Here is a 27,447-nt window from a genome sequence, read left to right on the forward strand (position 1 = left end):
AGCCATAAAATAGTCCCTTGGGTTACAGAAGAGTTTATTTACACTATATATAACAATTTAAGGATTTCCCAGGTGGCACTAGTGGTAAAGAACTGCCGGCCAACACAGAAGATATAAGAGATGTGGGTTCGATCCCTGGGTCAGGAAGGTCCCCTGGAGAAGGGAATGGCAACCCACTTCAGTATTCTTCCCTGAAGAATCATGTGGACATAGAAGCCTGGCGGACTACAGTCCATGGGTTGCTCAAAGTCAGACACAACTGAAGCAACTTAGCATGCACACACACACACACAACAACAACAACAACAACAATTTAATGTTATGCAACTATTTGGGTGATTTATTTAAACATCCAAAACTAAATATTTAATGAGAAATGGTGGTAAGGAAATCTGAGAAGTAGATGCATTGATAACGCCAACAAGTGTTGTGAAGCTGAATACCACTGGCTGAAGATAAAAGGGATGACAGCAACAACAAACACACAATCCAAACATGAAAAAATATGGGTTCTAGGTCAAGCAGCCAAAGTGGTCACAGTACTTGGTTACAGAACGCGGCTATGAAGAGCGTTAATAAGAAATCTTGTTTTCTGTTTCCCATTTCAACGTAGCATGAAAGGACAAAATCCAACAAAAATTCAACGCAAATGGCTAAGATGAACAGTGGTGCAATGGAACAGCTCTCGCTATGGAAAGAGGTTTACGCTGGCCTTGCTCATGTCAGGGCTGTGACCAGAGGACCCCACCGTCCTGAGTCATCCCTTGCTCTTCTCCATAGCTGGAATATTAATTGTACCTATTTCTGAGGATCTTTGTGAAGAGGAAATGATGACATCTGTAACAGGCTTGGCGCGTGTTATGCTCAGTACAGCTCTGTTAAGTCACATTTAAGGACAGCCTCATTGCCCAAATGGAAAAGTTCTGGCATTCGGAAGGGATTTCCAACATGGAGCAGGTCTTTTCTGAAAAAGCGTATGGTACTCACTCATCATTAGGAGGAGAAACGGGAGGCGGCTTTCCCACCCCTGGGTTATCTGTCTCCACTCTGTAAAAGAGAGCCACAATGTGCCAGATCCACTTGCTCTCACTCTTCCCATCCCAAGCAGCATTGCCCAGGAGACAGAAATAGCATTCATCGAAAGCCGCAATTACCTCATTTCACTGGCCTGTTTATATGAGATGTGCCTTGCCTCACAGTGACTGCACGGGGCCAAAAGTCCAGCAAACAGAGCCGCTGCTTGTCCAAGAAATGGCCCTGCAAACAGGAGGGGACAGCATGTTCCCTGAGTAGATTGGGACCCTTGGCTGTTTTGTGGGTGTTTTTGTTTTTCAAGCCAGAAACAGTGTCTGCAAACTCCTGGGGATTTCCCAAGCCCTATTCGTCAGGCGGCCAGGCTTCCTCTGACATCATCTCTGAGTGATGCGGGGCAGAGAGGGGGTCACACACGAGGCAATCCCGGGGCAACACTAGCACGATTGCGGGAAGTGAGAGGGCTGGTTGCCAGTGTGGTCAGAAAAACAAGGCAAACTTTCTGAAACAGTGCCTGGCATTTGGTGGGCATTCAAGCAGTCAGTCTTGAACAAAACTGACTTCCAGATTGTGCATCCAGTATACGACAGAGATGAGATTTCAACTTGGGTGACCAGTTGTCATGGTTTACCTGGAGCTAATGGGCTTCTCTAGAGATGTGACTTTTGGTGCTAAAATCAGGAAGTGTGCACAAGCTAAGTTACTTCAGTCATGTCCAGTTCTTTGTGACCCCATGGATGGTAGCCCACCAGGTTCCTCTGTTCTCAAGGTTCTCCAGGCAAGGATACTGGAGTGGGTTGCCCTTCTCCAGGGGATCTTCCCAACCCAGGGATCAAACCCTCATCTCTTATATTTCTGGCATTAGCAGGTTGGTTCTTTACCACTGGCACCACCTGGGAAGCCCCCCAAATCAGGAAAGTCTTGTGCAAATTGGATTGAGTTTATCACATTAGTTTCAACCCAGATTTGTCTGACTCTAGAACTCATGCCATTAAACATAAAACAAAAACCTGTCCTCAAGGAGACTTAGGTTTAATAGGGGAATTAAACATGGGAACAGATAGTCATCACGTATATTGAGAGGGCCTATTGCTTTAGAGAAGGATTAACAGCTAAGCCAAGCACCATTCGGCAGCATCCATCATTCCTCCTTTCTAAGAGTGATCCAGTTTTGTTCAGGAAATCTTTTGACTAAACGTGTTTCAATGATCCGGGCCCTGAAACTGCATTGCCCTTGTCAGTGACTGGTTTAGGAATGGGCATGTGACATTATGCTGGCCAATGAAACATGAGAAAAAGTCTTAGGGTCAGATTCTTGGAAATGTTTCCTTGTTCTTAAAAAGAAACCAAGGTCAACAAAAGCTCTTTTCACACACTGGCTGTATTTGTCTGTAAGTGACATTTAGAACCATGGTGGCTGTTTTCGATTTATCAAGGGACTAGAGCTAGGCTGGATGATGGGGAAGGGAGAGAGGACCTGCATCTTTTATGACATCATTGAGCTATTAAATGAACTGACCTACAGCCATCATACCTCAGGACTGAAGTGCATTGCCTTTATGACTGAAATTATTTGAGACAAAGTGTTTTGTTCTATAGTCCACAACATTAAAAAAGAGATACTATCCAAATATGACAAGCCATCAGAGGGAGCAGAGATGCTTACCGGTTAATGACACAAGGGAAGGCTTTAGGAAGGATAAAACACTGAAATTGTGCTGTGGAGGAAGGATATAATTTCAGTCGACAAAACAGGCATAGGAAATAACACTAGTAAAACTACAGAGGAAGTGTAACCTAGGAATAGCTGGAGAAAAGCAAGTAGTCTAATGTGGCTAACGCAGAGGCTTATGAAAGTGATCAATGAAACAGGAAGCAGGAAATGTACTCAGGAAGTAAATCATAGAAGACTAGAATTCCAGGCTAAGTAAACTAGACTTTCCCCATAAATGATGAGAGAGTCACTAAAGACAGGTGCCTAGAACATCACCATACACCACCCCCGAACAATTGTTGATCACTTAGATTTCTCCTTCATTAGATTTGCTGACTATACAGAGCTATAATTCTCAACTTTGGAAGCATGCTAGAATCATCTGAAGGTGATCATAGTCACCTCTTTCCTGTCTCTATATGCCACAAACATGGGATGTGAATGGAGTGTACTGCTCCGGAACTGCATGGTTTTTACTTTGTGATAAGCACCTCATTTCAAATCATGTTTGAGAATAATGGACTTGGCCATCTATAACTGTCTATCTTCAGTTTCACTTTCAATTCAGTCTGTTCAGTTCAGTCGCTCAGTCGTGTCCGACTCTTTGCGACCCCATGAATCACAGCACGCCAGGCCTCCCTGTCCATCACCATCTCCCCGAATTCACTCAGACTCATGTCCATCGAGTCCGTGATGCCATCCAGCCATCTCATCCTCTGTTGTCCCCTTCTCCTCCTGCCCCCAATCCCTCCCAGCATCAGGGTCTTTTCCAATGAGTCAACACTTCCCATGAGGTGGCCTAAGTACTTGAGTTTCAGCTTTAGCATCATTCCTTCCACAGAAATCCCAGGGCTGATCTCCTTTAGGATGGACTGGTTAGATCTCCTTGCAGTCCAAGGGACTCTCAAGAGTCTTCTCCAACACCACAGTTCAAAAGCATCAATTCTTTGGCGCTCAGCCTTCTTCACAGTCCAACTCTCACATCCATACAGGACCACTGGAAAAACCATAGCCTTGACTAGACCGACCTTTGTTGGCAAAGTAATGTCTCTGCTTTTTAATATGCTGTCTAGGTTGATCATAACTTTCCTTCTAAGGAGTAAGCATCTTTTAATTTCATGGCTGCAGTCACCATCTGCAGTGATTTTGGAGCCCAAAAAATAAAGTCTGACACTGTTTCCACTGCTTCCCCATCTATTTCCCAAAAAGTGATGGGACCAGATGCCATGATCTTCGTTTGCTGAATGTTGAACTTTAAGACAACTTTTCACTCTCTTCTTTCACTTTCATCAAGAGGCTTTTTAGTTCCTCTTCACTTTCTGCCATAAGGGTGGTGTCATCTGCATATGTGAGGTTATTGATATTTCTCCCATTAATCTTGATTCCAGCTTGTCATTCTTCCAGCCCAGTGTTTCTCAAGATGTACTCTGCATAGAAGTTAAATAATCAGGGTGACAATATACAGCCTTGATGCACTCCTTTTCCTATTTGGAACCAGTCTGTTTTTCCATGTCCAGTTCTACCTGTTCCTTCCTGATCTGCATATAGGTTTCTCAAGAGGCAGGTCAGGTGGTCTGGTATGCCCATCTCTTTCAGAATTTTCCACAGTTTATTGTGATCCACACAGTCAAAGGCTTTGGCATAGTCAAGAAAGCAGAAATAGATGTTTTTCTGGAACTCTCTGTTTTTTTCTATGATCCAGCAGATGTTGGCAATTTGGTCTCTGGTTCCTCTGCCTTTTCTAAAACCAGCTTGAACATCAGGGAGTTCACGGTTCATGTATTACTGAGCTTGGAGAATTTTGAGCCTTACTTTACTAGCGTGTGAGATGGGTGCAATTGTGCGGTAGTTTGAGCATTCTTTGGCATTGCCTTTCTTTGGGACAGGAATGAAAACTGACCTTTTCCAGTCCTGTGGCCACTGCTGAGTTTTCCAAATTTGCTGGCATATTGAGTGCAGCACTTTGACAGCGTCATCTTTCAGGATTTGAAATAGCTCAACTGGAATTCCATCACCTCCACTAGCTTTGTTCATAGTGATGCTTCCTAAGGCCCGCTTGACTTTGCATTCCAGGATGTCTGGCTCTAGGTGAGTGATCATACCATCGTGATTATCTGGGTCATGAAGCTCTCTTTTGTACAGTTCTCCTGTGTATTCTTGCACCTCTTCTTAATATCTTCTCCTTCTGTTAGGTCCATACCATTTCTGTCCTTTATTGAGTCCATCTTTGCATGAAATGTTCCCTTGATATCTCTAATTTTCTTGAAGAGATCTCTAGTCTTTCCCATTCTGTTGTTTTCCTCTATTTCTTTGCCTTCATCTCTGAGGAAGGCTTTCTTATCTCTCCTTGCTATTCTTTGGAACTCTACATTCAGATGCTTATATCTTTCCTATTCTCCTTTGCTTTTGGCTTCTCTTCTTTTCACAGCTATTTGTAAGACCTCCTCAGACAGCCATTTTGCTTTTTTGCATTTCTTTTCCATGGGGATGGTCTTGATCCCTGTCTCCTGTACAATGTCACAAACTTCCATCCATAGTTCATCAGGCACTCTGTCTATCAGACCCAGTCCTTTAAATCTATTTCTCACTTCCACTGTATAATCATAAGGGATTTGATTTAGGTCATACCTGAATGGCCTAGTGGTTTTCCCTACTTTCTTCAATTTCAGTCTGAATTTGGCAATAAGGAGTTCATGAGAGTTGGACATGACTGAGCGACTAAATTGAACTGATCTGAGCCACAGTCAGCTCCCAGTCTTGTTTTTGCTGACTGTATAGAGCTTCTCCTTCTTTGGCTGCAAAGAATATAATCAATCTGATTTCAGCATTGACCATCTGCTGATGTCCATGTGTAGAGTGTTCTCTTGTGTTGTTGGAAGAGGGTGTTTGCTATGACCAGTGCATTTTCTTTGCTAAACTCTATTAGCCTTTTCCCTGCTTCATTCTGTACTCCAGGGCCAAATTTGCCTGTTACTCCAGGTGTTTCTTGACTTCCTACTTTTGCATTCCAGTCCCCTATAATGAAAAGGACATCTTTTGGGGGGTGTTAGTTCTAAAAGGTCTTGTAGGTCTTCATAGAACTGTTCAACTTCAGCTTCTTCAGCTTTACTGGTTGGGGCATAGGCTTGGATTTCTGTGATATTGAATGGTTTGCCTGGGAAATGAACAGAGATCATTCTGTCATTTTTGAGATTGCATCCAAATACTTCATTTTGGAGTCTTTTGTTGACCATGATGGCTACTCCATTTCTTCTGAGGGATTCCTGCCCACAGTAGTAGATATAATGGTCCTCTGAGTTAAATTCACCCATGCCAGTCCATTTTAGTTCGCTGATTCCTAGAATGTCGACATTCACTCTTGCCATTTCCTGTTTGATCACTTCCAATTTGCCTTGATTCATGGACCTGACATTCCAGGTTCCTATGCAATATTGCTCTTTACAGCATCAGACCTTGCTTCTATCACCAGTCACATCCACAACCGGGTGTTGTTTTTGCTTTGGCTCCATCCCTTCATTCTTTCTGGAGTTATTTTTCCACTGATCTCCAGCAGCATATTGGGCACCTACCGACCCAGGGAGTTCTTTCAGTGTCCTATCATTTTGCCTTTTCAGTGTACTAGTATGTCAATCTGTAAGGAATACTTCAGGCTTTCTAACACTTCTCATTTCTGGCTAGTCACTGTCCTATCTACCTCTAAAATAATGTAACAGCATTGGCCTTGTAAATAAACTATTACCACCACGACTGGTATCATTTTAATTGGAATTAAAAGGAAATACATAGAAGTTAAACGACCTGTTCAAACCCATCCTGAATATTAGTATCAGATCTGGGACTAGAAACAAAGCTTCCAAATTCTTTATCTAGCTAGCATTCCTTCCACTAAACTGAGTTGTTGTTCCAGTTATATCTATTTCCCCTAAAGTTTGCTATTCTTTGTGTAGAAAACATGTGTTATATTTCTCTATCTCCTCCCATCTACATCCTCCCACTGTAGCATTCCTGAGTAACTTCTTTTTATATGATTGATTAAATCGCACTTATTTGGCAATTCCAAAACAGTAGCCTCCGCCAGAATTACCTGGAGAGCTTGTTAAAACAAACATCTGGGCTTCACCTCCAGTGTGTACAAAGTGATTCATATTCATCGAATATTCTCAGGTGAGGTCTAAGCTACTAGTCCAAAGACCACACTGAGAATCACTGTCTGTGTGTGCTAAGTTGCTTCGGTCGTGTCTGACTCTTTGTAACCCAACGACCTCAGTCCGCCAGGCTCCTCTCTCCAAGGGATTCCCCAGGCAAGAACACTGGAGTGGGTTGCCATTCCCTTCTCCGCATGATGGGGGCTTTTCAGGTGAGAATCAGTGCACTTGTCCAAATCCAGAGGTGGATTTTTTTGTCTGAAGTTTATTTTTTAGCCAAGAAAATCTGGTCTGGATCCTGGATCTGGTGCTGTGTGACTTTGAGTAAATTGCCTCCTCTGTTTAAGTCTCAGTTTTCCAATCTATAAAATGGAGATATTTATAAATACCTAGAACGCTGCATCATACAGTTGGTCACATATAGAAAAGCATCACTAATTGTCCGTTTCCTAGCTCCTCGTCCCTTCGCTGACTTTCTGCTGATGCTCTACCTTTTGCCCAAGAAGGGGAAACACAGCCTGGCTCTAGCCTTAGATTTGTGACTCCCCTTGTGACTGGCTCTCCTTCAATGAGCTTGAGTTTGCACTTCCTCTACCAATTGCTAACAGACATATGGAGTCTATTTCTAGGAAATGTTATGCAAATCATCTCAAAGAGGGGGAAATATGATAGGCAAATTATGTCAATATTATCCTCAAAGCAGTGTTTTGGAGATAAAACCTACTCCATATGTTCTGCTTCACTTACTTTCAAATTTTTAACAGTTTAACCATAGCAGCTGCTCCTGATCACTAATTGCCTGCAACATTAAACAGTGGATGTGTATCAGTTCCCAGACTTTTCCTTCTGTGTCAATCTTAGCTTCCAGATATTTACAGATTTCTCCAGGTCGCTTCATTCTTCTCATGCTAAACTCTGTCAGCCTATGACTGAGCAAAGGATGGGATGGGATAGATCCAGGTGACCTTTGGCACAAACCTTGGTGAAATCAGAGCAGTAACAGATGGGGTTCCAGACCCAGAGACAACATGACTCCACACACAGTCTTTTCATGACTCAAGGACCTTGTCTAAATTTCCATCACCACTTCTGGCTGACGGGTGCTTTTCCATGTGGATTTCCTGGGAGCTTCTTCATCAGAAACTATGTATAGCCGTGCATCTCATTGTCCACGCAAGGAACTCGGCATTCGCTGCTGATATTTTTTTTTTTAATCTACTATTTCAAGTCAGTTTCCAAGGACTGTTGGTGTTTCCATTTTAGCTCTTGATTTCCTCTGTTCTCTCAGTCTCCACTGCTCCTGAATAAGCTATCATTTTTTTAAGTTAGGGTCAATATAATGTCACCCTAACTAATATCTCCTGACTTCTGTTGAACCCCACTCCACCCACGCTTACCACAGCTGGAATGATCTAAGATACAAATTGTATCATGTCATTCCTTTGAATCCCCTTCCAATGGCAAGACTCAGTCAAAACTAAGCTAAGTCCAATCTCATCATCCTGGTTGATCCTAAAGCTGCACTGTCCAATATGGTAAACACTAACCACATATAGTACATTTACATTAACTATAATTTCATAAAGTTGGAAATGACATTCCTCAATCACACAAGCTATATTTCAAGTGCTCAGTAACCATGTATCCCTAGAAGTTACCATTTGGGGTAATGAAGATACAGACTATTTTCAGGATCACAAAACTTTTTATTAGAAAACACTGCTCTAAATGTTGAAAACTGGTTAACACTGTTTACTGTAATGCTATGAATGGCCATCACATCAGGGAACAGTGCCTTCAAACACTGCTGAAGGGAATGTAAACTGATGTGAGCATTCCATAGTGCAGCCGTTCTTAATGGAATTAAGGATGCTTATCAGCTTGAGAACTATCACACAAGTCACAAAGAGTACACTCAAGGATGTTTGTCACAGCAGTATTTGGGCTAGCAGATTATGGAAGACGACCAAAGTGTTCATGAGAAGGGGACTGATGAGTAAAATATACAAGATGCATATAGCAGGAGTGAAGCAGCCAGAAGCAAGTGACTAGATACACACATATTTGTCTTAAAAACATATTATATTCTTACTGTGGAATATGAGTTGCAATAAAATAATAATTTTAAAAGTTCTAATACATGCCCAAACTTGGATGGATCCCACAGATATTAAGTTGAGTACAAAAAGTTGGACATAAAAGAGTACATACTTTATGATTCCATGTTTATGAAGTTCATTGAACATGCAAAATAATTTTGAGTAATTGAAATCAGAAGAGAGGCTGCCTCTAATTGTAGATTTACTGTAAAGGGACTGAAGGAAACTTTCTGGGGAGATGGAAATGTTCAATGTTTTGATCAGGGTGTCCATTACATGGAAACATACATCTGTCAAACTTCCTTAACTATAAGCTTAAGATCTGTGTGTTTTACCGTATGTAAATAGACCCCAATAAAATTAGCTATTTTTTAAAAAAATACGTAGTTTTAAAGGCAAAAAGATTAGTTTCAGATGAGATACCCACGTATATATGCATTCAAAAACCACAATACATATTTTACAAAGTTACTCATAAACAAAAGGATATATAACAAAAACTTTGAATCAGTATTTTTGGTGAGGATCGGGGGACATAAATGCTAATGGGAATTAGGGATGAAAGAGATATAAATTAGGATAAAGTAAACTAGTAAAGTAAATTAGTAAGGGTCCTTAAATGTACCAGAGGTGATTAGCCATGTGTGATCAAGTAATCCAACTTTCTGTGCATGTGAGCTAAGTCGCTTCAGACAAGACCAGCTCTTTGCTACCCTGTCAATTGTAGCCTGCCAGGCTCCCCTGTCCGTGGGATTCTCCAGACAAGAATACTGGAGTGGGTTTCCACGTCCTCTTCTGGGGGATCTTCTCTACCCAGAGATTGAACCCATGTCTCTCACGTCTCCTGCATAAGCAGGCAGGTTCTTTCCCACTAGGAACACCTGGGAAACCCCAGCTTTCTGTACTTGAACCCAATAAGACCTTACTGGAAGAGGGTCTCTTTCTTTTCCTCCAGGGGTGGCTGATCTAGGATTGTGTAATTCTTGTGTGAAGTGGAGCCTGGAGACTTGGGGAAAGACAAGGGATGAGGTAGAGAGGAGGGAAGGAGATAACAGCAGGAGGGAAGAAGACAGGAGGGAGCAGGGGAAGAAATGGAACATCCAGACATTTGAATCTTCAGAGTTTCTGAGCCAGCTCCATCTCTGGAACTTTCAGGAATGTGAACACGTACTTTTTCTTTTTTCTCCCCTTAAACTAGTTTGAGTGGATTTCTCTCATTTGCTCTCAAAAATGTACTAGCACCCTAAAGTAATTTAGTGTTTTAAAGAATCTGTGTTAAGCCCTATTTTAGCATTTTAAAAACTTTTAAACGAGGAAATATTCGAATATATACACATATTGAAACATTAACATAAAGAATTCTCAGCTTGAACAAGTTTTGGTAGATTGCTATACACTATATATTTCACACATTAATACCTACCTATTTCCATATAACCACAATAGTGAGATCATACCAATTTTTTTCCCCTCAAACATTACCAAATACACAATATTCACATTTCCCTGTTGCTTAATAAATGTCATTTACCATGTTTTTTTTTCAAAGAAGGATTTAAATAATATCTAAAACAATCTGAGTAACACATCTCTTAAATTTAATTTACAACTTTCTCCTCCCACTGTGTGTTTGTGTATGTGCGTGCACATGCGCAGGAGCCTGCATTTATTTGATGAAGGAACTTGGCACCTTCTGTAGAATTATCTTTTTCTGGATTTTTAGATTGTATTCTTGCTTAATATCTTGCTTTGGTTCTTTTTTTGTTTGTTTTTTTAAGCCGCACCTTAGTTCCCCAACCAAGTATGGACCTCAGGCCCTCTCAGTAAAGTGTGGAGTTCTAATCACTGGACAGCCAGGGAATTCTCAGTCCTGTATTTTCTACGAGTTGATAAATTTTATTTTAATTTAGAAACAAGAATATTTGATCAGAGGTAGTCTATAGTTTCCATTGTACATTAGAGGAAAATTAATGAAGAAAATTAATGTCTGATTATATCTCTCCCTGTAATGTCGAGAGTGATCAGTACAGTCTGGTGTTTTCAACTGGATCCAAAGACATGATACAAATGAATTTATTTACAAAACATAGACGTCCTTATCAGCTTTTACTCTAAGGTTTGAGAAGCCACTGATGACCATTCATCATTTCATTAAAGGTGCCAAAATGTTCATATTCTGTTACTCCTGTGTATAACAGTTGCAATTTCTCCATAAAGAAAGATTTCTTTCCAATGATTTGGATATATGAGGTACAGTTCTTATGGGAAATATAAGTTAATGCTTGATTCTTTCCCCAGGTTTAACAGTTTTCAGAGTAAGTTGAAGCCTATAAAGGTAAAAAATGAAAGTTTGGGATTTTTGCTTAAAAGTATCTTTATGAGCTCATAGATTACAAAATATTTTATATGTTTAAATCTATTTCACTCATTATTCTCTTTGTGGACCAAATGTCCTCTTTTTGGCCAATGGGAGCTCTTGAATCCTTTTGACACAGTCTCATTCATTGATAGAATTACCTTCAAGTGGATAAGATATCCTGGGCTTCTCTCCTGTTTCTGACTCCAGATCTGGAAGTAATCAATTATTTCTCTGAGGTGCCCTTTTTCTTTTTGGTGGGAAATGGCATTTTGAAACAACAACCGTCTGGGGACTAGGGGTGATCATTGCTACCAGTCATTACCAATCAAACTTTTTTTTTTTTTTTTTCAGAATTTTCAGTGATCAGAGCTAGGAAATAGACACATTTTAAAGAGGAAACCACATGAGACAATTTTTGATTTGGCCTAACCCCTTGATTTTAAATTTTTATCTCACCTGCTGACAAAATTTTGATTTTTAATACTTATTTTCTTTCTCTAATACTAATAGATAATATATTAGTATTAGACTAAGAAGGCCAATATTATTACTAACTATCATTGTTGAAAGCAGGGTTATTTTGGCAGTTTATTTTGTCTTTGGTATATGCTATCTTATTATCCTATTTATAGTCAATTAAAATGAGTCTTCCATGTGTGGCTAAGTCACCAATTTTGTTACGTTTCACTTTTTGATGGCTTGGTATTTGATTTTTATGAATTGTCATTTTTATATCTGATTTAAAAAAATTATTTCAAATATTTTCATGGCTTCAAAGTCATGTTTACAAAATGAGGTATTTTCACACAAAGTTAGATTTTATTTTAACCTTTACCTGTCTCCCTCTTCCTCCCTATAGATAATGGCTTTAATTTCCTTATGCTTATTTATTATTCTGTTTCGATATATGTGCATATATGAATCTCAGATAAGACTAGGCTATACATGCTGTTCTGGACCTTGTCAAGCCTTATTTCAGAAATGAAGAATCCTTCCTTTGAAATATTCTATTTTCCTGCACCTACCCCAATTATTTAAGTAAAAGCAGGGGTTTACTTAGACCAAGTTTTATTAACAAAAGGCACACATAATTTGTAACCAATGGGAAAAGGACTTGAAAAGTTAAGAAGTTCTTTTGAAGGCTAATATCTACGACTATTAAGACTCAGAGCAGAGTTTCTTTCCTCTTTGGAGGTGAACAGATTTTTAATGAAGAAAGTATAGGTTTTACTAATGGAAATCGCCTTGTGTATATACTGAACTGGGTTTGTGGACATTAAAAGCTATTTGACATGCACCGATCTTCTACCAGTAAGAATTTGGGAATAGCAATTTCTTTCCTGCCCCTTTGATCTGCTCCCAAGTCCCATGGTGGTATATTATGGCTGCAGAGAGCTGTAAATGTTAGCAAGTAGCAATTTGAAAGCCCTAAAAAAATGTAGTTGCAAAGGCAATTCAAACATCAGGTATTCTTCTCATCATCCAGACTCTGGTTTTAGAGCTATTGAGGGAATTCTGTCAAATCTCAAACTGCAGTGGACCACTGATCTGGTATGAATACTCAAGTTACTCTGAATAGCTGTATTTTCAGTGTAAGAAAGCAGCTACTCATTTTTTTTCTCTTTCCTTAAAACTCAAAAATAAACAAACAAAAATACACACACACACACACAAACTTATTTCACTGAAAAAGCATTTCTTTCTGAGGACAAATACAGTGGTTTTGAATAAGGAGGCTACCAGTCTAGATGAATTTTGATTCCTGCTCTTTTCTCATTGAGGCTTCCCCGGTGGCTCAGATGGTAGAGAATCCGCTGGCAATGCAGGAGACTGGGATCGATCCCTGGGTCAGTAAGATCCACTAGAGAATGGAATGGCTGCTCACTCTAGTATTCTTGCCTGGAGAATCCCATGAACAGAGGAGCCCACCAGGCTACACTTCACGGGTTGCAAAGAGTCAGACACGACTGAACAACTAAGTAGGCATGCACGTTCTCTCACTGAGGGCCTAATACATCCATTTGCAATTTGGGAATCATATTCAGTAAGTGTGTTGGTGTGGCCAGTGACAAAGAGAGACATTGTATGCCTCCCACAAGAATAACTGTGAGGAATTTGAAGGATAATGAAAAAGACAAAGATACATATGGAAAATCCTATGCTCTCTTTCTCCTGCTTATAGATTGCAGTATAAAAGATAAATGCATCGTTTATTTTTAGCTGTACAAAATAAATTGCCTTTTACTAATATTGTTCACATTCAAACACAAACACTGTATGTTAAGTGTTTAACTGTTGATGCTATTTATTGGGGTTTCCCATCTTCCACCATTCTGAATTATGAAAAAATAATCTCTGTCCACAAAAATGGAAGGTATTAATACTTGCCTCAGGGAGACTGGAGAAGGGGGAAGAGGGTGGTGGGGAGGATACATCTTTCCTTAAAGATCTTTGTCACTAACACTTAAGGACCTTTGTGACCTCAAAACCTCTGAGTATCTGTCTGCATCCTTCTGAGTAGATAAAACAGAAATTGACGTCAAAACAATTGGCCGTCTCCATACATTCTAACCAAGTCAGTAATTACTCCAGAAGAGATGAGCTGCCTTTTACTGTGTCCTTTGGGATTCTCAAACTGTCTGGCAAAGTATTTAAGCCCCTTTTCTAAACTGACCTGCCCACACTCGACTCCCACTGCCTCCCTGCCTGCTCTCCCCAAAGCACCCTTACATCTCCAGAATCAGTGGAGATGCGTTCAGGAGAGACAGCTGAACTAGGCGTTGAATGGGATTCTTGTCCAACAAACAGCATGCTGTGTGGCCCTAGGCCAGCCATTTTCCTCTCTGCACATCAGCTCCTCTCACCATAAAATGAGAGTCTTGGAATAGTGATCTCCATGGCTTCTTTCAACTCTGACATTTGGGGAGAATCTACAAAAATGCTCCAAGATATTAGAAGAGTTCCATTTAAACACCTGGCCACTTTAGAAGGGCTTTGCATATATATTGTATTTCACTTGCTAAATCGCCAAATAAATCTGACGTGAGTGATCCCCAAGAGGACCCAAGACCAAATTGCAAATGTCTGTTTGTGATGATGGAGGTCTTGTAATCTGAGCATTGATCCTAGAAAGCCTTTGGGTGCTTCTCAGAGTAATGTAAGATTATAAAGTGATGTATTACCCACGAGAAATCCTTTTCCATTTACATTTCATTTTCCTCTGTGGTATTTAACTTATTTTTTTATTATATGCAGCCATCATAAATATTTATACTGCAATGTATGATTGGTCAATAAAGAAAAATCAATACTGGGTTTTTGCTGCCCAGAAAAGAGATTGTGCTTTACCTGATTCTAATTAAGAATGAATCTTAAAAAGAAAAAAAAATCAAAGGTGAGAAGGTAAAATAGGGAGCTAAGTGGAAAAAGGAAAAAGAAAAAATATATTATTTATTTTATATTTTAATATATTATATATATTTTACACTTACATTCACATTGATACACAAAAAATTTTCATTTAAAATTGTCTTTGCTAGTAATGCTCAGTCAGCCTAACTGCCTTCCTATAGTGCCTATGAACTACAGAAAATGATGAAATTAAACACAGAAAGCCATCGCAGTTACTTCATCATGGTTTTATCTGTCATTATACATAAAGGAGATAAACTTAGAAGTAAGAAAAAAAGTTTGCTTCTCGCTTTCATAAACCATATTTGAGTTCAGTTCAGTTCAGTCACTCAGTTGTTTCTGACTCTGTGATGCCATGAATCGCAGCACGCCAGGCCTCCCTGTCCATCACCAACTCCCGGAGTCCACCCAAACCCATGTCCATTGAGTCGGTGATGCCATCCAACCGTCTCATCCTCTGTCGTCCCCTTCTCCTCCCGCCCTCAATCTTTCCCAGCATCAGGGTCTTTTCCAATGAGTCAACTCTTTGCATGAGGTGGCCAAAGTATTGGAATTTCAGCTTCAACATCAGTCCTTCCAATGAACACCCAGGACTGATCTGCTGTAGGATGGACTGGTTGGATCTCCTTGCAGTCCAAAGGACTCTCAAGAGTCTTCTCCAACACCGCAGTTCAAAACCATCAATTCTTCGGCGCTCAGCTTTCTTTATAGTCCAACTCTCACATCCATACATGATCACTGGAAAAACCATAGCCTTGACTAGATGGACCTTTGTTGACAAAGTAATGTCTCTGCTTTTTAATATGCTGTCTAGGTTGGTCATAACTTTTCTTCCAAGGAGGAAGCATCTTTTAATTTCATGGCTGCAATCACAATCTGCAGTGATTTTGGAGCCCATAAAAATAAAGTCAGCCACTGTTTCCACTGTTTCCCCATCTACTTGCCATGAAGTGATGGGACAGGACGCCATGATCTTAGTTTTCTGAATGTTGAGCTTTACGCCAACTTTTCACTCTCCTCTTTCACTTTCATCAAGAGGATCTTTAGTTCTTCTTCACTTTCTGCCATAACGGTGGATTTACCAAGTATCAACTGTATGCCAGGTAGTATTTTGATGTTTGTGTTCTAGCTGAAAAGAGCATGTTCTTTTTTTAATAATAGAAAGGGTAGACAAACAAAGAGGATAAATCCTGTTAGGTGATAAAAGCTTATGTGAGGCGGCAGTCCTAAGATAGCAGAGGAATAGGATGGGGAGACCACTTTCTCCCTCAAAAATTCATCAAAAGAACATTTCAACGCTGAGCAAACTCCACAAAACAACTTCTGAATGCTGGTAGAGGACATCAGGAACCCAGAAAAGCAGATCATTGTCTTCAAAAACAGGTAGGAAAAAATATAAAAGACGAAAAAAGAGACAAAGGAGGTGGGGAGGGAGCTCCATCCCAGGAAGGGAATCCCGTCCCGGGAAGGGAATCTTAAGAAGAGAGGTTTCCAAACACCAGGAAACACTCTCCCTGCCAAGTCTGTGGTGAGCCTTGGAAGCACAGAGGGCAACATAACAGGAAGGAAAAATAAATAAATAATTAAAACCAACAGATTACAAGCCCAACAGTAACTCCCCCAGTGGAAAAGCAGCACAGAAGCCTGCATCCACCACTAGCAAGTGGGGGCAGGGCAGGGAGGTGCGGGAGGCGCGGGCTGCAGTGCTTTTTTAGAATCGGGCAGGAACGCCCCAAGCGTAACCAGAATGAACTAACTTGGGCTAGCAAACCAGACTGTGGGATAGCTACCACGCAAAAAGTTCAAACATAAGACACCGCCAGGACCGCACACAGAACAAAGGACGGAAGGGAAATAGCCGGCTGCAGACCATCCCCCTCCGGTGACAGGCAGCCAAAGCCGTAGGGCTGGAAGGCAGCAATCGCAGCCCCGGAGAGGAGATACTTTACCTACCAAACTGCAAGCAGGCTTCTTTGCTAAGACTTCTGGGGGTGCTGGACAGTCACCATCTGCCTCACAAGGGGCGCCAGCGGTACACCCAGAAAACTGAGCAGCAGAGATGGGAAAGGCAATAAGTCGCAGCGACCGCGCTTGCCAAACACCTGAGCTACTTGGACCTGGGAAGGGCACAAAATGCAGTCCAAACCGAATCTGCACCTCTGAGGGCTACCTGAGCGCCGAATCTGAGCGGCTTAGACCTGGGAGGTGCATGCAGCCTAGGGCCAGCCTCAGACGGTTCCCAGCGGAGCAACGTAGAGCCAGAGCAGTGTGCCGCGAGCAGGTGCAGGCCCAGCGGGGCTGAGACACTGCGAGCACATGCCAGTGTTATTTGTTTGCAGCATCCCTCCCTCCCCACAGAGCGACTGAACAAGTGAGCCTAAAAAAAAAAAGAAGAAAAAAAGTGTCCACCACCGCTCCCCTGTGTCAGGATGGAAATCAGACACTGAAGAGACCAGCAAACAGAAGAAGTTAAACAGAGGGAACCGCCTTGGAAGTGACCCCACACTGCCCACAACACCAGAGAAAGGGCCAGATATATCTTTACTATATTTACGATCATTCTTTCTTTTTTCTTTTCTTTTCTTTTTTTTTTTGTTTTTTGTTGATGTTGTGTGGTTGTTTTTTCTTCTTCTTTTTTTTCTAACTTTTTAAAATTGTTAAGTCCTCTATTTCTCCTTTAATTTTTATTTCTGTAACCGACGATTACTTCCCCAAAAAAAGACCCTATTTTTTAAGGCAAACGCCATATATAGTCTATGTGTGGTTGTTGTTGTTGCTGTTTTAATAATTCTTGCGGCTTTGTTTTTTCTTTTTTCTTCTTCTTCTTTTCTTTAATATTGTATTTTTGAAAATCCAACCTCTACTCTAGATTTTTAATCTTTGCTTTTTGGTTTTTGTTGTCAATTTTGTACATTTAAAAAGCCAAACTTCACTACCCAATTTTACCTGAGAGCGAGATTACTACCTTGACCACTCTCTCCTCCCTTGGACTCTCCTTTTTCTCCACCAGGTGGCCTCTGTCTCTTCCCTCCCCCTTCTCTTCTCTACCCAACTCTATGAATCTCTCTGTGTTCCAGATGGTGGAGAACACCTAAGGAACTGGTTACTGGCTGGATCTGTCTCTCTCCTTTTCATTTCCCTCTTTTATCCTCCTGACCACTTCTGTCTACTTCCTCCCTCTCCTCTGTCTATTTCCTCTGTGAGGAAATACCTCACGGAGAGGTATTTCTGTGAATACCTCTGAGTGGTCCAGACTGTGGAGCGCACCTAAGGAAGTGATTACTGGCTAACTTGCTCTCTCCTCTTTTGATCCCACCTAATCTCATTCCAGTCAACTCTAAGTACCCCCTCCCTCTTCTCTTCTCCATGTAACTCAGTGAACCTCTCTGGGTGTCCCTCAATGTGGAGAAACTTTTCATCTTTAACCTAGATGTTTTATCATCGGTGCTGTATAGATGGAGAAGTCTTGAGGCTACTGTAAAAATAAAACTGAAAACCAGAAGCAGGAGGCTTAAGTCCAAAGCCTGAGAACATCAGAGAACTCCTGAATCCAGGGAACATTAGTCAATAGGAGCTCATCAAACGCCTCCATACCTACACTAAAACCAAGCACCTCCCAAGGGCCAACAAGTTCCAGAGCAAGACATACCATGCAAATTATCCAGCAACACAGGAACACACCCCTGAGCTTCAATTTACAGGCAGCTCAAAGTTACTCCAAACCATTGATGTCTCATAACCCATTACTGGTCACTCCATTGCATTCCAGAGAGAAGAAATCCAGCTCCACCCACCAGAACTCCAACACAAGCCTCCCTAACCAAGAAACCTTAACAAGCCACTGAAACAAACCCACCTACAGTGAGGAAGCTCCATAATAAAGAGAACTCCACAAATTCCCAGAACACAGAAAGGCCACACCAAACACAGCGCTATAACCAAGATGAAGAGACAGAGGAATACTCAGCAGGTAAAGGAACAGGAGAAATGCCCATCAAACCAAACCAAAGAGGAAGAGATAGGGAATCTACCCGAGAAAGAATTCTGAATATTGATAGTGAAAATGATCCAAAATCTTGAAATAAAAATGGAATCACAGATAAATAGCCAGGAGACAAGGATTGAGAAGATGCAAGAAAGGTTTAACAAGGATCTAGAAGAAATAAAAAAGAGTCAATATATAATGAATAATGCAATAAATGAGATTAGAAACACTCCTGGAGGCAACAAATAGTAGAATAACAGAGGCAGAAGATAGGATTAGTGAAATAGAAGATAGAATGGTAGAAATAAATGAATCAGAGAGAAAAAAAAAACCGAATTAAAAGAAATGAGGACAATCTCAGAGACCTCCAGGACAATGTTAAACGCTCCAACATTCGAATTATAGGAGTCCCAGAAGAAGAAGACAAAAAGAAAGACCATAAGAAAATACTTGAGGAGATAATAGCTGAAAACTTCCCTAAAATGGGGAAGGAAATAATCACCCAAGTCCAAGAAACCCAGAGAGTCCCAAATAGGATAAACCCAAGGCAAAACACCCCAAGACACATATTAATCAAATTAACAAAGATCAAACACAAAGAACAAATATTAAAAGCAGCAAGGGAAAAACAACAAATAACACACAAGGGGATTTCCATAAGGATAACAGCTGATCTTTCAATAGAAACTCTTCAGGCCAGGAGGGAATGGCAAGACATACTTAAAGTGATGAAAGAAAATAACCTACAGCCCAGATTACTATACCCAGTAAGGATCTCATTCAAATATGAAGGAGAAATCAAAAGCTTTAGAGACAAGCAAAAGCTGAGAGAATTCAGCACCACCAAACCAGCTCTCCAACAAATGCTAAAGGATATTCTCTAGACAGGAAACACAAAAAGGGTGTATAAACCCGAACCCAAAACAATAAAGTAAATGGCAACAGGATCATACTTATCAATAATTACCTTAAACATAAATGGGTTGAATGCCCCAACCAAAAGACAAAGACTGGCTGAATGGATACAAAAACAAGACCCCTATATATGCTGCCTACAAGAGACCCACCTCAAAACAAGGGACACATACAGACTGAAAATGAAGGGCTGGAAAAAGATATACCACACAAATAGAGACCAAAAGAAAGCAGGAGTGGCAATACTCATATCTGATAAAATAGACTTTAAAACAAAGGCTGTGAAAAGAGACAAAGAAGGCCACTACATAATGATCAAAGGATCAATCCAAGAAGAAGATATAACAATTATAAATATATATGCACCCAACATAGGAGTACTGCAATATGTAAGACAAATGCTAACAAGTATGAAAGGGGAAATTAACAATAACACAGTAATAGCGGGAGACTTTAATACCCCACTCACACCTATGGATAGATCAACTAAACAGAAAATTAACAAAGAAACGCAAACTTTAAATGATACAATAGACCAGTTAGACCTAATTGATATCTATAGGACATTTCACCCCAAAACAATGAATTTCACCTTTTTCTCAAGTGGACACGGAACCTTCTCCAGGGTAGATCACATCCTGGGCCATAAATCTAACCTTGATAAATTCAAAAAAATCGAAATTATTCCAAGCATCTTTTCTGACCATAATGCAATAAGATTAGATCTCAATTACAGGAGAAAAACTATTAAAAATTCCAACATATGGAGGCTGAGCAACACGCTGCTGAATAACCAACAAATCACAGAAGAAATCAAAAAAGAAATCAAAATATGTATAGAAACAAATGAAAATGAAAACACAACAACCCAAAACCTGTGGGACACTATAAAAACAGTGCTAAGAGGAAAGTTCATAGCAATACAGGCATACCTCAAGAAACAAGAAAAAAGTCAAATAAATAACCTAACTCTACACCTAAAGCAACTAGAAAAGGAAGAATTGGAGAGCTAGTAGAAGGAAAGAAATCTTAAAAATTAGGGCAGAAATAAATGCAAAAGAAACAAAAGAGAGCATAGCAAAAATCAACAAAGCCAAAAGCTGGTTCTTTGAAAGGATAAATAAAATTGACAAACCATTAGCCAGACTCATCAAGAAACAAAGGGAGAAAAAGAAAATCAATAAAATTAGAAATGAAAATGGAGAGATCACAACAGACAACACAGAAATACAAAGGATCATAAGAGACTACTATGGCAATTATATACCAATAAAATGGACAATGTGGAAGAAATGGACAAATTCTTAGAAAAGTACAACTTTCCAAAACTGAACCAGGAAGAAAGAGAAAATCTTAACAGACCCATCACAAGCATGGAAATTGAAACTGTAATCAGAAATCTTCCAGCAAACAAAAGCACAGGTCCAGAAGTCTTCACAGCTGAATTCTACCAAAAATTTCAAGAAGAGCTAACACCTATCCTACTCAAACTCTTCCAGAAAATTGCAGAGGAAGGTAAACTTCCAAACTCATTCTATGAGGCCACCATCACCCTAATACCAAAATCTGACAAAGATGTCACAAAAAAAGAAAACTACAGGCCAGTATCACTGATGAACATAGATGCAAAAATCCTTAACAAAATTCTAGCAATCAGAATCCAACAACACATTAAAAAGATCATACACCATGACCAAGTGGGCTTTATCCCAGGGATGCAAGGATTCTTCAATATCTGCAAATCAATCAATGTAATACACCACATTAACAAATTGAAAAACAAATGCCATATGATTATCTCAATAGATGCAGAGAAGGCATTTGACAAAATTCAACATCCATTTATGATAAAAACTCTTCAGAAAGCAGGAATAGAAGGAACATACCTCAACATAAGTAAAGCTATATATGACAAACCCACAGCAAACATTATCCTCAATGGTGAAAAATTGAAAGCATTTCCCCTAAAGTCAGGAACAAGACAAGGGTGCCCACTTTCACTGCTACTACTCAACATAGTTCTGGAAGTTTTGGCCACAGCAATCAGAGCAGAAAAAGAAATAAAAGGAATCCAAATTGGAAAAGAAGAAGTAAAACTCTCACTGTTTGCAGATGACATGATCCTCTACATAGAAAACCCTGAAGACTCCACCAGAAAAATTACTAGAGCTAATCAATGAATATAGTAAAGTTGCAGGATATAAAATCAACACACAGAAATCCCTTGCATTCCTATACACTAATAATGAGAAAGTAGAAAAAGAAATTAAGGAAACAATTCCATTCACCATTGCAAAGAAAAGAATAAAATACTTAGGAATATATCACCTAAAGAAACTAAACATCTATATATAGAAAACTATAAAACACTGATGAAAGAAATCAAAGAAGACACTAATAGATGGAGAAATATACCATGTTCATGGATCGGAAGAATCAATATAGTGAAAATGAGTATACTACCCAAAGCAATCTACAGATTCAATGCAATCCCTATCAAGCTACCAGTGGTATTTCTCACAGAACTAGAACAAATAATTTCAAGATTTTTATGGAAATACAAAAAAACCTAAAATAGCCAAAGCAATCTTGAGAAAGAAGAATGGAACTGGAGGAATCAACTTGCCTGACTTCAGGCTCTACTACAAAGCCACCGTCATCAAGACAGTATGGTACTGGCACAAAGACAGAAATATAGATCAATGGAACAAAATAGAAAGCCCAGAGATAAATCCACACACATATGGACACCTTATCTTTGACAAAGGAGGCAAGAATATACAATGGAGTAAAGACAATCTCTTTAACAAGTGGTGCTGGGAAAACTGGTCAACCACTTGTAAAAGAATGAAACTAGATCACTTTCTAACACCACACACAAAAATAAGCTCAAAATGGATTAAGGATCTAAATGTAAGACCAGAAACTATAAAACTCCTAGAGGAGAACATAGGCAAAACACTCTCCGACATAAATCACAGCAGGATCCTCTATGATCCACCTCCCAGAATTCTGGAAATAAAAGCAAAAATAAACAAATGGGACCTAATGAAAATTAAAAGCTTCTGCACAACAAAGGAAACTATAAGCAAGGTGAAAAGACAGCCTTCGGAATGGGAGAAAATAATACCAAATGAAGCAACTGACAAACAACTAATCTCAAAAATATACAAGCAACTTATGCAGCTCAATTTCAGAAAAATAAACGACCCAATCAAAAAATGGTCAAAGAACTAAACAGACATTTCTCCAAAGAAGATATACGAATGGCTAACAAACACATGAAAAGATGTTCAACATCACTCATTCTTAGAGAAATGCAAATCAAGACCACAATGAGGTACCACTTCACACCAGTCAGAAGGGCTGTGATTCAAAAGTCTGCAAGCAATAAATGCTGGAGAGGGTGTGGAGAAAAGGGAACCCTCTTGCACTGTTGGTGGGAATGCAAACTAGTACAGCCACTATGGAAAACAGTGTGGAGATTCCTTAAAAAATTGCAAATAGAACTGCCTTATGACCCAGCAATCCCACTGCTGGGCATACACACTGAGAATGAAAAGAGACACATGTATCCCAATGTTCATCGCAGCACTGTTTATAATAGCCAGGACATGGAAACAACCTAGAAGTCCATCAGCAGATGAATGGATAAGAAAGCTGTGGTACATACACACAATGGAGTATTACTCAGCCATTAAAGAGAATACATTTGATTCAGTTCTAATGAGATGGATGAAACTGGAGCCGATTATACAGAGTGAAGTAAGCCAGAAAGAAAAACACCAATACAGTATACTAACACATATATATGGAATTTAGAAAGATGGTAACGATAACCCTGTCTGCGTGACAGCAAAAGAGACACAGATGTGTAGAGCGGACTTTTGGACTCTGCGGGAGAGGGAGAGGGTGGGATGACTTGGGAGAATGGCATTGAAACATGTATACTATCATGTAAGAAAAGAATCGCCAGTCTATGTTTGATGCAGGACACAGGATGCTTGGGGCTGGTGCATGGGGATGATCCAGAGAGATGATATGGGGTGGGAGGTGGGAGGGGGGTTCATGTTTGGGAACTCATGTACACCTGTGGTGGATTCATGTCAGTGTATGGCAAAACCAATACAGTATTGTAAAGTAAATTAAAGTAAAAATAAAAAAATAAAAAAATAAAGCTTATGTGATAGTCACTGGATGTCTGTTTAGATTGGCCAGAGACATTTTTGAGACCTAATTTTAAGACTTACAATCAGATCATCAAGAAAATTGCTACAATCCAATTGAGCAAGTCAAACACACAAACAAGTGGTTGTAACATAAAACAAGAAGTGACCAGTGCTCAGAAAAACTCTTGTTATATTCAGTGGGTGGTTTTTAAGCATGAAGCATCAGCATTACCTGGGAACTTGATAGCATGGGAGGATAGAAGATCCTACCCTAGATCTGCTTCATTTTAACACATTTTCCAGGTAATTCATATGCATGTGCATATTAGAACAATACTGCTCATTAAACAAACAAACAGGGAATTCAGAAGAAAAAGAAATCATATCCAGCTTGCAGTTGGAAGGGTTCCTTGAGGAATAATTATAAAAGCAACCCAAGAAAATGAATAAGATGCCAGTCATGCTCTATTTATGATTTCTTCTCAACATTATTTAGAGGGATTCATAGCTAGACCATACAACAAGAGCCATCAGGCTAGAATTAACTGTAGCATCAAAAAGAATAAAAATACTTAGGAGTAAATTTAATCAAGGAGGTGAAAGGTATATACACTGAAAACTGTAAACACTGAGGAAGGAAAGCAAAGAATTCACAAATAAATAGAAAGCTATCCCACATTTATGTATTGGAAGGATTAATATTGTTTAAAAATTTCATACTACCCAAAGAGATAGATTCAATGCAATTCCTACCATGACTCTAACTGCATCTTTCAGGGGGAAAAAAAAAATTCTAAAATTTACGTAGAACTGTAGCAGTCTCCATATAGTCAAATTAATCTTGCAAAATAAGAATACAGTTGAAAGCATTACCCTGCTTGATTTCAAATGGCATTACTAAGCTATAGTAATCAAAATAGTATAGGACCATCTTAAAAACAGACACATAGACTAATGGAACAGAATCAAAACCCCAGAAGCAAACCTATGCATATATAGTCAACTAATTTTCAACAGAAGTACCAAAAATAAACAATGCCAAAAGGATAGCCTTCAGTAAACAGTGCTGGGCAAAGTGTATGAAAGTGTTGGTCATTCAGTCGTGTGTGACTGTTTGCAACCCCATGAACTGGAGCCTGCTTCTGTCCATGGAATTCTCCAGGCAGGAGTACTGGAGTGAGTCGCGATTCCCTTCTCCAGGAGATCTTTCCAACAAAGAGACTGAACCCAGATCTCTTGCATTGCAGGCAGATTCTTTACTCTCTGAGCCACCAGGGAAGCCTCTAGGCAAAATGTATATCCACACACAAAAGAATGAAATTTAACCTTTATCTTATACTATGAGCAAAAATCAACTCAAAATGGCTTAAAGACTTAAATGTAAGACTTCCAGAAGAAAACATAGGGTAAAATTTCCTTGATATTGGCCTTCACAATGATTTTTGGATGTGGCATAAAATGCTTGGATAACAAAAGGAAAAATAAACAAATGGAATTATATAAAACTAAAAAGCTTCTGCAAAAAAAAAAAAAAAAAAGGCAGAAAATCATTAAAAAGAAAAGGTAACTATGATTGGGAGAAAATATTTGCAAACCATAAATCTGAAAAGAGATTAATATTCAAAATCTATAAGAAGCTCATACAATTCAATAGCAAAAACCCATCCAGTTACAAATGGGCAGAGTCTTGAAATAGATGATTTCCCAAAGAATACATACATATACAATAGTCTATGAAAAGATGCTTACTAATCATAATTGGGGAAATGCAAATCAAAATGACTATGAAATATCTGTTAGGTTGACTATCATCTAAGAGACAAAGGATAAAAAGTATTGGCGGGGATGTAGAGAAAATGGAATTCTTGTACCCTTTTGGTAGAAATGTAAATTGTTACAACCACTATGGAGAAAGCATGAAGGTTCCTGAAAAACATAAAAAACAGAACTACTACATGATCCAGCAACCCCACTTCTGAGTATATATCCAAAGGAAATAAAATCACTATATTGAAGAGAAATCTGTACTCCCATTTTAATCACAGCTCTATTTGCCATAACCAAGATATGGAAACAACCTAAGTCTGCTTTCACAGATGAGTGGATAAAGAAAATGAACTGCAAGCGTTGATCTGGCCAGTTAGTTAGCTAGAACAGGATATTATTCAGCCGTTAAAGAGAAGGAAATCCCACCATTTGTGACAACATAGATGAATCTGGGCTTCCCATGTGGCGTAGTGGTAAAGGATCTGCCTGCCAATGCAGGAGATGCAAGAGGTGTAGATTTGATCCCTGGATTGGGAAGATTCCCCTGGGAATGGCACTGGGAAATGGTAACCCACTCCAGTATTCTTGCATGGAAAACTCCGCTGACAGAGGAGTCTGGCAAGCTACAGTCCATGGTGGTGGCAAAGAGTCAGACACAACTGAACACTAGAACAAGCTGAAGGAGATGAATCTGCAGGACATTATGCTAACTGAAATAAGCCAGACAAAGAAAGAAAAAAACTGCATGATCTCATTTTCATGTAGAACCTCAAAAGTCAAATATATAGAAACAGTAAAATGGTGGTTACCAAGAGCAGAGAGGTGGGGGAAATGGGGAGATATTGGTCAAATGGTACAAATTTGCAGTTGTGTGGGATGAATAAATCTAAAGTTTTAATATACAGCACGATGACTATAGATAATAATATATTGATTACTGGAGATTTTCTAAGAGGGTGTGTTTCAAATGCTCTATGGTGGCTCAAATGGTAAAAAATCTGCCTGTTATGTGGGTGATGCAGATTCAACCTCTGGGTTGGGAAGATCCCCTGGAGAAGGGAATGGCAACCCACTCCAGTATTTTTGTCTGCAGAATCCCGATGAACAGAGGAGCCTGGTGGGCTACAGTCCATGGAGTCGCAAAGAGTCAGACATGACTGAGCGACTAGCACTTATGTATTAAAAAAGGGAACAAAGAGGTAACTAAGTGGGGAGCTATGTTAATTAACTTGACTGGAGTAGGAATTTCGCCTGCAATGCAGGAGGTGCGGGAAGTGCAGGTTTGATCCCTGGGTCAAGAAGATCCTCTGGAGGAAAAAACGGCAACCCACTCCAGCATTATCACCTGGGAAATCCCAAGGATGAGTGACTAAAGAACAAGTAGGCATTTCAGTACCCAAATGTATGTCCAATCATTACATATACCTTAAATATATACAATTTTTACTTGTCAACTCCCTCAAAAGGAAACTATATCTTGGGAATGTTTGGCCTTCCCATTCCTGGGATGGAAATTTAAATTCCAAGTATAGCAGTTTTGTTGTGTAACAAGAATTTGGTGGTATCTTCAACTCTGGCAGTACATCATCTGTGTTAAGAATGGTCTCTAAAATCTGTCTCATTAGGGCAAAGCCACCTTGAGACATGCTTCATTAATTCCTGCACTATGGACTGCCTTTGTAAACTTCGCTAAATAAACTTGATATTTTATTAGGAAAAAGACACCTTATGTGTCTCACCAACATAGTTAGGCATTTTGGAAGGATCACCAATTAAAATGGTATAGTCTGTTATGTGGTGACTTCTGGATGTGTGACCCTGGAGGGACTCTGCTAAACAGACCATTTGTCA

The sequence above is a fragment of the Budorcas taxicolor genome, chromosome 8, assembly GCF_023091745.1.
Source record: "Budorcas taxicolor isolate Tak-1 chromosome 8, Takin1.1, whole genome shotgun sequence".
In the NCBI taxonomy this organism is placed as follows: domain Eukaryota; kingdom Metazoa; phylum Chordata; class Mammalia; order Artiodactyla; family Bovidae; genus Budorcas; species Budorcas taxicolor.